The sequence below is a fragment of the Citrus sinensis genome, chromosome 6 (assembly GCF_022201045.2).
Source record: "Citrus sinensis cultivar Valencia sweet orange chromosome 6, DVS_A1.0, whole genome shotgun sequence".
NCBI classification, from domain to species: domain Eukaryota; kingdom Viridiplantae; phylum Streptophyta; class Magnoliopsida; order Sapindales; family Rutaceae; genus Citrus; species Citrus sinensis.
The window spans coordinates 3,528,030-3,542,156 of NC_068561.1; positions in this window are offsets into that span (position 1 = coordinate 3,528,030).

Here is a 14,127-nt window from a genome sequence, read left to right on the forward strand (position 1 = left end):
TGCGGTGACTTTGTGGCGTACATTAGAGGAGAAGTACCTGGTGAAAAGTCCTGAAAATCGCCTTCATGCAATGAGCCAAGTATATGGTTTTTGAATGAAGCCTGGGGTGTCAATGCATGATCATGTCTCAAGATTTGAAAAGTTACTTACTGATTTGAAGAATCTTGATGAAGATATTAAGGATGAAGTCAAGGCTATATTTCTGTTGCACTCACTACCAGAGGAATATAGTCATTTTGTGACTACTTTGATATATAAGAAGAGTGTGATCGTCTTTAAAGATGTTTGCACAGCATTGACTAGCTTAGAGATTCGGAATAATGATAAAAATTCTGAACGAGCATCGTCTGAAGCTTTGGTGAGCAGAGATTGGGCAATGGAGAAACAGAAGAAGCGTGGTGAAAAGAATTCTCGATCCAAATCGAAAAGTAGAAATATAGCTCGAGACGAGTGTGCCTTTTGTCATGAAAAGGGCCATTGGAAGAAAAATTATCCAAAGGCTCAAAAGAGAGATGGGAAGAAACCAGCAGCAGCAAACATGGCACGAAAAGATGAAGACTCTGATTATTCACTAAGTATTACTCCTGCAGCATACGTGGCTAGTTCGAGTGAGTGGATACTTGATACTGGAGCAACCTATCATTTGTTTCATATTAAGGAATGATTTACGGATTTTCGTAATCTGGAATCCGGTGCAGTTGTGATGGGGAATGATCAACCTTGTCGCACAATAGGGATAGGAACAATTCGGCTCAAAATGTTTGATGGAATGGTCAGAGAACTCAAAGAGGTTAGATTTGTTCCAGCTTTAAAGAAAAATCTAATTTCTGTGGGTGCTTTGGAAGCTAAAGGCTACAAGGTTACCATTGCAGATGATATAATGAAGTTTACACATGGAGCTATGGTGATTCTGCAAGGGGTTCGACATCACAATCTATACTATTTGAAGGGAGGTACAACTGATGAAGCAAATGTTGTTGAGGCGCACAATGACACCACCAAGTTATGGCATGTACGACTGGGACATATTGGCGAGAAGTCTTTGCAAACTCTGATGAGGCACGAACTCTTCAAAGGTACAAAAACCTGTAAATTAAATTTCTGTGAGTATTGTGTAGTAGGCAAGAAAACAGGGGTCAAGTTTGATACAGCTAATCACGATACTCGTGAAATCCTTTAATATGTTCACAGTGATGTATGAGGACCAACCAATACTGCATCAATTGGTGGAAGCCATTATTTTGTTACATTTATTGATGATTTCTCTAGACGTGTGTGGGTGTACACCATGCGAGCAAAGGATGAGGTTCTAGAGATTTTCGTGAAATGGAAGAAATTGGTGGAGAATCAAACTGGTAGAAAGATTAAAGTATTACGATCTGATAATGGGGGTGAATATACGTCTGATCCATTCTTGCAAGTATGCCAGAATGAGAGTATTAAAAGATATTTCACGGTGAGAGATACTCCGTAACAGAACGATGTGGCTAAGCATATGAATTGTGCTTTACTGGAGAAGGTACGGTGTATGTTATCTAATGCTGGTTTAGATAAAAAGTTTTGGGCTGAAGCTGTGAGCTACGCAAGTCACTTGGTAAACCGGTTGCCTTCTTCTGTGATTGGAGGTAAAACTCCTATGGAAATGTGGTCTAGAAAGCATGCACAAGACTATGATTCCCTTCGTATATTTGGGTGTCCAGCTTATTATCATGTCAAAGATGGTAAACTAGATCCTCGTGCTAGAAAAACTATCTTTGTGGGATTCAAAGGTGGAGTAAAAAGCTTCAAGCTTTGGGATCTCGAAAACAAAAAATTTGTGTGTAGCAGAAATGTCACATTTGATGAAGTTTCAATGATGAAAGCTTCAAGTTCTCAGTAAGTGGAGAACAAAACCAAATAGGTATTACAGCGGGTGGAGTTTGATACAACTCCATATGTACCAGTTAGTTCTACATCAAAGAAGGGTTCAACTATGAAAGTGACACCTAAAGTTGAAGAAGAGGTTGTTTATTCTGATATCCCACAAAATAAAGAAACAATTGATGATGTAGATAATGATGATTTTATAGTAACAAGGAGGCTAAGAAGAGAGATAAAGAAACCCGAATGGCTTACTAAAGACATGGTGGTAGCCTATGTATTTCCAGTTATTGATGATGACATTCCCAACACTTTTGATGAAGCATTACGCAGTAGTGAAAGTGATCAATGGAAGTTAGCCATGGAAGAAGAAATGAAATCTCTCCATCAAAACCAGACTTGAGAACTTGTAAAGTTACCAAAGGGGAAAAAGGCTATTGGGAATAAATGGGTCTATACCAAGAAGCAATGATCTCCGAATCAATCAACTCCTCGATACAAGGCAAGGCTCGTGGCAAAATGTTTTGCTCAGAAGGACAGTATTGACTACAATGAAGTTTTCTCTCCAGTTGTAAAACATACTTCCATTCATATCCTACTTGCTTTAGTTGCAGAATATGAGTTAGAGTTGGCTCAGTTAGATGTTAAGACGACATTCTTACATGGAGATTTGGAGGAGGAAATCTATATGATTCAGCCTTGTGGTTTCAAAGTTGCTGGAAAGGAGAATCATGTGTGTAGGTTGATTAAATCTTTGTACGGACTGAAGCAGTCGCCAAGGCAGTGGTACAAAAGATTTGATCAATTTATACAAGGGTAGAAATTCACCAGAAGTGAACACGATCATCGTGTTTACTTTAGAAGACTACTAGATGGAGCTTTCATCTATTTGTTACTCTATGTCGACGATATGCTTATAGCTTCGAAGAATAGAGATGAGATCGAAAGATTAAAGAAGCAGCTGGCTTCTGAGTTCGAGATTCAAGAATCTTATTTGAAGAAAGTGCTAGAAAGATTCGACATGGATGACAAAACTAAACCGGTATGTACACCTTTAGCTCTTCATTTCAAATTAAGCTATTCTTCATGTCCTAGATCTCAAGAGGAGCGCGATTACATGGCTCGTGTTCCATATGCTAGTGCTGTGGGTAGTCTTATGTATGCTATGGTATGCATAAGGCCTGATATATCTTAAGCAGTGAGCATGGTTAGTAGATACATGCACAATCCGGGTAAAAATCAATGGCTTGCGGTAAAGTGGATTCTCCGATATTTGTATGGGACAGTTGATGTTGGGTTATTGTTCAAGAAGGATTGTGGTCAACAATGTGTTGGGTATTGTGATTCTGATTTCACTGGAGACCTTGACAAGCGAAGATCAACAACGGGCTACGTATTCACATTGGGTGGAGGTCCGGTTAGCTGGAGGTCGATTTTGCAATCGACAATTGCTCTGTCCACTACGGAAGCAGGGTATATAGCGGCAACTGAAGCTGTAAAAGAAGCCATCTGGTTGAAAGGCTTGTTTGGTGATTTGGGAGTAATCCAGGAGAACATTGCGGTCTTATGTGATAATCAAAGTGCGATATTCCTTGCGAAGAATCAAACATATCAAACTCGGACGAAGCTCATAGATGTGAAATATCATTATGTGAGAGAGATTATTGAGAGCGGTATTGTGTTGTTGAGAAAGATTGATACCAAAGATAATCCATCAGATATGTTGACGAAGGTAGTTTCTGGAGTTAAGTTTCAACATTGCTTGAAAACTAATTCAAATCCTTCGATTATGTTAAGATATGTCCTTCGAGAATTTTGAACTACGGTTAGCTTGATCCCAAATTTTGGGTACGTAGACATTCATAGAGATGCAGCCACTTTGGGGATGATGACTCGTTGGTAGTCGGCTCAGATTTGAAAAATTTTCGCCGAGGTGGAGATTTGTTGAAGTCAACAAATTGTTGGTTGCACCAACAATTTTAGAGAAGCAAAATCAAAATTGATTTTGTAGCCGAAAAGAAAGAATTGGCAAAAGGGATGAATTTGAAAAATAATAATAATTAAAAATTATATTTTTAATTATTTTATTCTTTGCATAGTAATTTATTTCTCCTATAAATAGCTAAGGATTTCATTCATTTGAAATCATCCCAAAATTGTTAACCTTATAAGTTTCTAAGCTTTTGAGAGAAGTGAGAGAAGTGTATCGGGGGAATTTATCTTTCCTGCAGAGTGTGAGAGTACTGCGTATATTTGGGTTTCTGGAAAGTGAGATTCGTTACTTAAATATTTGTACTCTATTAATTGTTAAATAAATAATTATTTTTTCTTACCTCCGTGGATATAGGTTTAATTACCGAACCACGTAATTCTTGTGTCCTTTATTTTTCTATAATTATTTGGTGCGCTTGATTCCCAATTCCGCGCACAACAATAGTAACTCTTCATGTGACAGGACTTCCTCCAATTCCTTCCGTAACATCATTTCCAATCGAATAAGACCCTTGGACTCATGCAACTCTAGAGCCTTTTGAATGCTACCAAGCTTTGCTAACAAATGCCTTTTCATTTGAAAGATGTTACCAAAACTTTCTTTATTCCACTGGCTTAGCTTTTCTGTGAAACAACAAACGGCCTCCAAATACTGGGTGTTAGGATTCCAAGCTGAAGCAACAAATTCAGTAAAACTTTTATGGGTTAACTAGGCAGCAAGGAACCAAAATAGTCTATTACCCTGACTTCGCCCTTCGAACTTGTCAAAACAGACCAAAATAGGCCTGTAGTTCGATTCAAATTTCGAGAAATGCAAAGTTGAGATCTCTTAGAACTTCTAGAACCACACATCATTACAAATAGCTCTGTCAAGGCATTTAAATAAGAAGCCTCTTGCCCAGGTAAAGCGCGACCCCTTGAATTGAAGATCATGTAACTGGTTTGAATGAAACCAATGATGAAATAAACCATAAGCACCAGCTCTGTTAAACGAACCCCATTTTTTCTCTGACCTATATAGGATGGTATTAAAGTCCCCTCCGATAAGCCACGGTTCTTGCATTATCTTAGCAATTTCACCAAGCTGTACCTAAAGATGCTTGTGAATAGATGGGTTTGGGCGGCCATACACTGCAGTGACCCAAGAAAGTAAAACATTCTTCTCCGAGATCCTGAAGTGCACAAATTGCTTATGATTAACAAAGACTTTAACATCAAATTTGTCCTGCCATAGAATTCAGATGCCCCCTAAGAAACCATTAGCTTCAATTCAATGAGACTTGTCAAAACCGCTATGCTTAATAAAGTCGTTAGCTTTGTGGCCACTAATACGAGGTTGAAGGCTAACTACCATGGTGGGTTTATAGTTGTTAGACACAGCACAGAAAATACGACGAAATCACTTAAATGCTGTGCCTTGAGCATTCCAAAACAAAATCGAGAAAGACATAAAAATAAAAGGGAGTTGGGAGAGGACATAATAAAACGTTGGCCCTTAAGCCTCATGTTCGAGGTCCATGTCCTTCTCATCCTTGATAGGCCAAGAAGATCTCAGCGAACTTCTAAGAAGAATCCCAAGTTTTTAGCTTTTTATTTTATTTTCTGATGTTTTGTATTTCTGCTCATTCAAAGTTGTTACAACTTATTTCCTTGAATTTTGGCTAGTTAGTTTCCTGAGTTGAAGCTGATCTGTTAAGCTTAACTCTATTTATTGGAACGTTAGCAATGAATAAAGGGACAATAATTATTCTGCAAACAATTGTGTGGTTTATCTTTCACCCAAAGAAAGTGAGTATTTATTATATTTTCTGCTGCTGTGATTGGGACCTAACATTGGTATCAGAGCAGGTTATAATGGCATCCAACAAAGAGAGGATTGAGGCTTTGGAGGCTGGACTCGGTGGAGTTCAAGATGGAATGCATCAACTGGAGTTAGGCGTAACTGATAAGCTGCACCATTTGGAGGAAACCATCAACAAACTTTTAGAAGCTTTTCTTTCAACCAAAGAAGCCTTTAGCAACAACAACCATGGGCGAGAAGGATCTTTCCGTTCACATCGAGAGGAGAATGACGGCGGCAGACAGATTTTCTCTTCCAAGATGGCAAGGTTGGAGTTTCCAAAATACTCTGGAGAAGATCCCACTGAATGGCTTAGTAGAGTAGCTCAATTCTTTGAATTTCAAGGCATAGCAGATAATCAGAAGGTAACTCTAGCATCTTTCCACCTTGAAGGAGAAGCTAATCAATAGTGGCAATAGATGCGTCGGACTTACCAGGAGGAAGGCTGCTCAGTGACCTAGGAGTTCTTTGAAGAGGAATTATGGGCTCGTTTTGGACCAACAAAGTGTGAAGATTTTGATGAAGCTCTGTCTAGAGTTCGACAGGTTGGATCCCTTGGTGATTACCAAAAAAAGTTTGAGAGGCTTGGCAATCGAGTTCATGGATGGACATAGAAGGTTCTCGTTGGCACTTTCATGGGAGGATTGAAACCCAAAATTGCCGATGGAATTCGAATGTTCAAGCCCAAAACATTGAAGGAAGCCATCAGTTTAGCAAGAATGAGGGATGAGCAGATTGCCAGAGCAAAGATGTTCACACGACCTCCACTTCTGAACCGTGTACCTACCACCAGCACCACAATGAATCGTTCTAACCCAACAGCCACACCCAAGAGGTTAAGTTGGGACGAAATGCAGAAACGGAGAACACAAGGTCTTTGTTTCACCTGCAACGAAAAATTCACCCCCGGACACAAGTGTCAAGGACCTCAACTACTCCTTTTTGAGTGCCCAAGCAGCAACCAAACCAAAGAATATGAGATGGAGGACGAAGAGTTGCAGATGGCAAAAACTCCAGAAGATCAAGTCGAACCAGAAATCTCACTACATGCACTAACAGGCTGGACATCCCCTCAAACCATTCAAGTAGCAGCTACCATTGGGTCTCAACATGTGATGGTGTTGATTGACAGTGGATCTACTCACAATTTCCTGAGTGAGAGAGTAGCCAAATTGCTTCGACTTCCAGTGATACCAACGAAATCGTTTGCTGTCCGCGTAGCAAATGGGGAACGACTAACCTGCCAAGGTCGCTTTGAAGAGGTACAAGTGAATTTACAAGGCATTACTTTTTCACTCACCTTTTATTCTTTACCCCTAGCAGGACTTGATATGGTGTTAGGCATCCAATGGCTAGAGATGCTAGGTTCTGTGGTCTGCAATTGGAAACAATTAACCATGGACTTCCACTGGCATAATCAAGCACGGAGGTTACAAGGAATTAACCAAACCATTCAAGCTACATCATTGACGTCAGTTGCGAAAGAGATGCGCCAAGGCCAAATGATGTTTGCTATCTACCTGCACACTGTCGAGAGGTCCACCTGGGCAGACATCAGTCCTAATATGCAGCAGACATTGAAGGACTATGCAGATGTGTTCAAGGAACCAACCACACTACCACCCTTAAGAGATATCGACCATCACATTCCCCTCAAAAAAGGTACTCAACCCATCAATGTTCGGCCTTATAGATATGCATATTTTCAAAAAGCAGAGATCGAAAAACAGGTCCACGAGATGCTCAATATGGGAATCATTCGACCCAGCACTAGTCCATTCTCATCGCCCATTTTGTTGGTGAAGAAGAAAGATGGTACTTGGTGATTTTGCACAAATTATCGAGCACTAAATGCAGCCACCATCAAAGATCGATTTCCTATCCCCACGGTAGATGATATGCTAGATGAGTTGTATGGGGCAGCCTATTTCACCAAACTAGACTTGAGAGCTGGATATCATCAGGTACGAGTACATGCTTCCGATATTCCAAAAACTGCATTTAGAACCCATAATGGTCATTTTGAGTATCTAGTTATGCCTTTTGGTCTAAGCAATGCCCCTTCCACCTTCTAAGCCATTATGAATTCGATATTCCATCCTCATCTTCACAAGTTCATATTAGTCTTTTTTGATGATATTCTTGTTTATAGTCCTACCTGGGAATTACATATAGAACATGTCAGAACCACATTAGACATCCTGAGACAACATCAGTTTTTCACCAAAGCAAGCAAGTGTGACTTTGGCAAACAAGAACTGGAGTATTTGGGCCATATTGTGAAGCATCAAGGGGTAAAGGTAGACAACAAAAAAATTGAGGCCATGGTAGCTTGGCCCCAACCTGCTAATATTACTGAATTACGTGGTTTTTTAGTCTTGACAGGTTATTACCGAAAATTTGTTCGGAACTATGGATTTTGGCTCGCCCCCTTACCAATCTCCTTAAAAAGGGAAGCTTTCAGTGGACTGAAGAAGCAGCGGGTGCATTCAAGCTGCTCAAGCAAGCCATGATAACTACCCCAACTTTAGCCATGCCAAATTTCAATGACTCTTTTATTGTTGAAACTGATGCTTCAGGTGATGGAATCGGTGCTGTCCTTACTCAGCAGGGTCAGCCAATTGCATTTATGAGTCGCGCCTTGGGAATTAGTAAACGAGCATGGTCTATCTACGCCAAGGAAATGCTCGCAATTGTAGAAGCAATTCGGACCTAGCGGCCATATCTTTTGAGCAGGAAATTCTTCATTCGGACCGATCATCGGAGTCTCAAATATTTTTTGGATCAACGTGTGGCCACTCCTGAGCAACAAAAATGGGTAGCAAAGCTTTTAGGCTATGACTATGAAATTCTTTACCGGCCAGGACGTGAAAATTCAGCAGCTGATGCCCTCTCTCGCTGCCCTCGCAGCCCTCTCCTTAATCCTTTGTTTGTTTCACAGGTTACTCTTTGGGATGACATGAGAAAGGCAGCACAAGATGATCCCTATATGCAGCAAGTGAGCCGCCAATCCACTACAGATCCCACTGGTCCATACTCAATGCGTAATGGTCTCTGCTTCTACAAAACACGAGTAATTATTCCGCAAGCTATCCGCAACCAGCTGCTACAAGAATTTCATGACAACAAAATGGCAGGGCATTCGGGTGTATTGAGGACATTCAAAAGGTTAGCTCAACAATTTTATTGATCGTCCATGTACCGGTCCGTCCAAGACTACATTACGCAATGTGAAGTTTGCCAAAGAACAAAAACTGAAAATCTGGCCCCAGCGGGATTACTTCAGCCACTTCTCATTCCCTGTCAAGTGTGGGATGATATTAGTCTAGATTTTATTGAAGGTCTTCCCTCCTCCCACGGCAAGGATAGTCTTTTGGTGGTCGTAGATCGACTAAGTAAGTATGCTCATTTTGTTGCCTTATCTCATCCATTTTCTGCAAAGATTGTAGCTGAACAATTTGTAGAGCACATCATCAAACTCCATGGCATGCCGAACTCAATCATTAGTGACCGCGACCCCATCTTTATCAGCAAATTCTGGCAAGAGTTCTTTACTATGTTAGGAACCAAGTTGAAATTGAGCTCCGCTTACCACCCGCAGACCGACGGACAAACCGAAGTTGTGAACCGCTGTGTTAAACAATACCTTCGTTGTTTTGTCCATCAATGGCCACGAAAATGGTATAGTTATTTACCTTGGGCAGAATTCTGGTATAATACCACCTACCACAGTTCAATGGGGATGACACCTTTCCAAGCCTTGTATGGTCGGTTTCCTCCCTCCATTCCACTTTATTTTGATGGGTTATCTCGGGTTAACGAAGTTGATCAAAACCTCTTACAGCGGGATGAATTGCTCCAGCACTTGAAGAAAAATTTGGATGTGGCAGCCAATAGGATGAAACAAACAGCAGACAAGAAGAGGCGAAATGTGGAGTTTCAAGTAGGTGAGATGGTCCTTCTCAGGCTTCATCCTTATCGCCAACAAACTGCCTTCAAACGTGTTCATCAAAAACTTGCCAGCAAGTTCTATGGCCCTTATCAAATCGAGAAGAAGATCGGTAATGTTGCTTACCAATTACACCTACCAGCAGGCGCCAAGATTCACCCTGTTTTTCATGTCTCTCTCTTGAAGAAATATGTTGGGGGTCCTCCACAAGTTACTTTAGAGCTTCCACCTATTACTGATGAAGGTGTGGCTTCCGTAGAACCAGAGACTATCCTCGATACACGCTGGATTAAGCAAGGCAATAAATTCATCGAGGAGAGCTTGGTGATGTGGAAGCAGTTGCCCAAAGAAGATGCTACATGGGAAGACTCATCACTGCTGCGTAATCAGTTTCCTTATCTGGACTTTGAAGACAAGGATCCAATTGGCGGGGGAAGTATTGATAGGCCAAGAAGATCTTAGCGAACTCCTAAGAAGAATCCCAAGTTTTTAGCTTGTGTTAGACCAAGTCTAAACCAGTAAATAGCAGCAGTAAAAGCTTTTTATTTTATTTTCTGATGTTTTGTATTTCTGCTCATTCAAAGTTGTTACAACTTATTTCCTTGAATTTTGGCTAGTTAGTTTCCTGAGTTGAAGCTGATCTGTTAAGCTTAACTCTATTTATTGGAACGTTAGCAATGAATAAAGGGACAATAATTATTCTGCAAACAATTGTGTGGTTTATCTTTCACCCAAAGAAAGTGAGTATTTATTATATTTTCTGCTACTATGATTGGGACCTAACAATCCTCAAAGGAGATATCATCATCTGAAGAGATAGAACCATCATCCTTACTGTCTTTCATGTAATCACTATCGTCAATGTCATCATCCAAATCCTCCTTCAAAGCTGGATTCTCATTATTAGGAGGGTCACCTATAAGGTGCAGAAACTGGTTGTGAGCATCCTCTGTGTTCATGTTTGATTGGGGAATTGTTGGTGAAATAGCAATGGATAGTTGGGTTATTTTCCAGGGGCTAGTCAATAGAGATGGCTGTGTGGTAAAGAGGGTTTAAGCTGGTTTAGACGAAAGTTGGGGTGGGGGTATGTATCTGTGTTGCATAGCTCTTGTTGGAGTTACGTAAGATGCTAAAATTTTGCATGGGTGTAGGCTCAGCGCTTTTAGTAGTAGGAGTTGCAAGTATGTTTTTTTGTTCTTTTAATTTCGTATGGCAATTGATGTGTAGTCAACAGATGAAGTGGGTTTAACATTTTTCTTTTTAGGTGGGAGCTATTTCAGACTTTTGGGTGGTTTGGATGAGGTATTGGCAGCCATGTGATTGTTCAGGGTAGGGACAGAATCTTCATTATTATAGCCTTGATTATAGTCCCCTGCAATAACATTGGCGAGAAACCCATAATGTGATTCATTACCAAAATTTCTAACTGGTTCACGCTTGAATCACGTAGAATCTCCTTTCCTTTATTCGCTCTAGGTTTTCCTTTTCGGGAAACAAAATCCTAGGTCCAAACTTGGGAATATGCTGAGCAACCTCACCTGACCCCTCCGGCACTGGCAAATCAATGTTCACTTGATTGATATCTACCCTTTTCACTCCTGACACACTTCCAGCAGCATGATTCGGGCAGGCTTCATGGGTGTGTCCGTACTTGCCACAACCAAAACAAATTGTAGGAAGACCCTCATACTCAACTTTCTGCACCTTACCATCAAGAAAAAACTGTGAAATTAGAGGTTTTGTAAGAGCTACTTCAACTGTCAGGCGTGCAAACTTGCCCCGGGTAGCGGATTCATTATTATAGTCTACCTTAATAATGCTCCCAATGATTTGTCCAAGCATTCGAAGGATCTTTTTGTGATAATAGTGAAGTGCCATGCCTAGTAAATGGATCCATGCTATAACAGATTCAATCTCCTCCATCGAGTTATCAAAACGTGGAGTCCATAGTTGAACAATAAGATAGTGCCCCATAATTGTCCATGGCCCCTGTGTCAAAGCAAACTCCGCATCTCTTTCCGATTGGAACCGAACGAAAAGGTAATCATTCTCTAGATCAATAACGGAGAAACCTAGGGCTGCATTCCATAGAGATCCCAACCAATTACAGAGGGCTGTATAACCAATATATCTCCCTAGCAGTTTCACCACCTCTATATGCTGCCATGGCTAAATCAACTATGCATGGATTTTTTGGGAGAGAGAGAGAGATCGAGGGTATACTAGCTCCGTTCTCTACCACCACGTTCTCTGGGTCAAAATCTAACTTATCTTCATCACCAACTAATTCATCTTCCAAAGTCTTTTAAGACTCCAATAATTTATCCCTGAAGGAGAGAGTCTCTGCGTTAATGGCATCCTTGTCTGGAGCCTTAAACCTGGCTTTCTTGGCTGAATGGTCAAGCTCCAACGGCGGTGGAGAGAATTTTTCAAGTTCCATTCGCGGGTTCGAATTTATAAAACTTTTATTGTAACTCATGTATGATACTTTAATGCTATTTGTAAGTACATTATATGATAGTTTTTCTTATTATTTATGTAAGCCATCCAAGAATTGTTTAATCATTTGAATTAAAATTAATGGATTAAATTATGTTCAAAATCTATTAGAAAACTAGTAACTATAGGGTCCAACTAGCATGCAACTGTGTCTTCATATCCCATTTTTTGTCTTTTGGTGATCCAACCATTAGATTTAACCAAAGAGTTTTACAAAAACTATTCCAGCGACAATAATGTGATTAATTGGTTATTAACGTTGCAGCCTTTCTATTTTCTAAAAAAATAAGGACAAGTTAGGTTTCAAAATTTTGACACATAAATCTGTTAAAATATTTTATTATCTTTATACGGGTCAAGGGTAATTTAGTAAATGAATATATTTGAATATTAAAAATATGGATGGATTATTTTAACTTGTTAAAATATTCTCCGCACTCACTTACTTAGAATACCAATTGGATTACAATAATGTTATCTTGTGTTTAGTATAACACATGATTGGGCAAGGTTTTATATAAATTCTAACAATATTAAAATGAAAAATAAATAAATATTAAGTAAATGCTTGGATAGTAATTTAAATTCTAATACAGAATTTATAATAATATTTTTAGAGTAATAAATTACTATATGTAAATTTAAAATTATATAAAATTAATTATACCTTAACACATATATGAAGATGAGATAATATTTGCAAAAATATTATCTCAATTATTTATTCAATGTGAAAATAAATAAATTATATAATATTTATTCTATTACTTAAATTTAAAATTGTAAAGAATAATAACGTCAATTAATGGATTTTGGGAGAATTACCTTTTTAAAAAAAATTAAATTAACTAATTTTTAGTGCTTCTAACGTAACCCTTTTATTTGCTGTTGTTAACACAGGATAAAAATTTAGGATAGAAAACTTAGGTCTTCTCAGAGTAAAAAACATCACCACACGTTGATTTGGAAGGCTCAATCTGTATTATTCTTAATTTATTTATTCATGTCAAACACTATATTGGGATTAAAGTTTTGTAAAATAAGCCTGTCCCACCATCTTTAACTGCATTCAGTAGCCTTTATTGTTTAGATCTTATTATAGAAAGTAAGATATAGCTCTTTTCTTATAATAGTGGTAAAAAAAAGAAAATATAAACACAATAGATTTTTTTAAGAGAATGCAAGCATTAATTTTTTTTGAAGGTTATGTGTTCAAAAAAATAATATAATTTATGTGATTAGAAGACTCTCTACTTTTTGATATTTTAGAAGAATCATATGTTTGATAATGAATAAATTAAGATCTAAAGTAGGACGAACCAATTGAGAAGGAGATAGAGAAAGAATAGATTTAAAATTATTATATTTTAATTAAGGCTTATTATGTAAAATTATTGAAACTTATAGACATAAAACAATAGGGACCACTAAATAAAATGACGAAATTGGGTGTTTGGTAGGCAAGATAGTTTTGTTCGTAATTATAAATCCAAAAAGATAGACCTATTATAGAACACACTCACCGCATGTCTTATTTTGTTTATAATTCTCATACGCAATAGAAAAATAAATTGATAGTTGAAATATGCACAAAACAAAGAAAACAGATAAAAAAATAATAAAAGGATATTTATATAGTAGGAAATAAATGTATTTAATAGAGGTATTAAAGAGAGAGAATATCAAAGTTTCATTTGGATGCTTCGCAATTCAAATAAAAGTTAGAATATTTAACTTTTTTTCATTTAAAACTAAACATCTTATAATCATACATAGGTTATAGAAACAAACAACCTAAAAACTCTAAATGTTTAAAAATAATTAAAATTCAAACTTAAAAAAAAAATACAAACAACTCGTAAGTATTTGTATTAGTAGCTATAAATCTTAGACCTTCTAAAATAAGAGAAATAATCTAAATTCATAAACTACAATTACATATATAAGTCAAGTAAATATAAAACAGGATAAATCCTAATAATATATG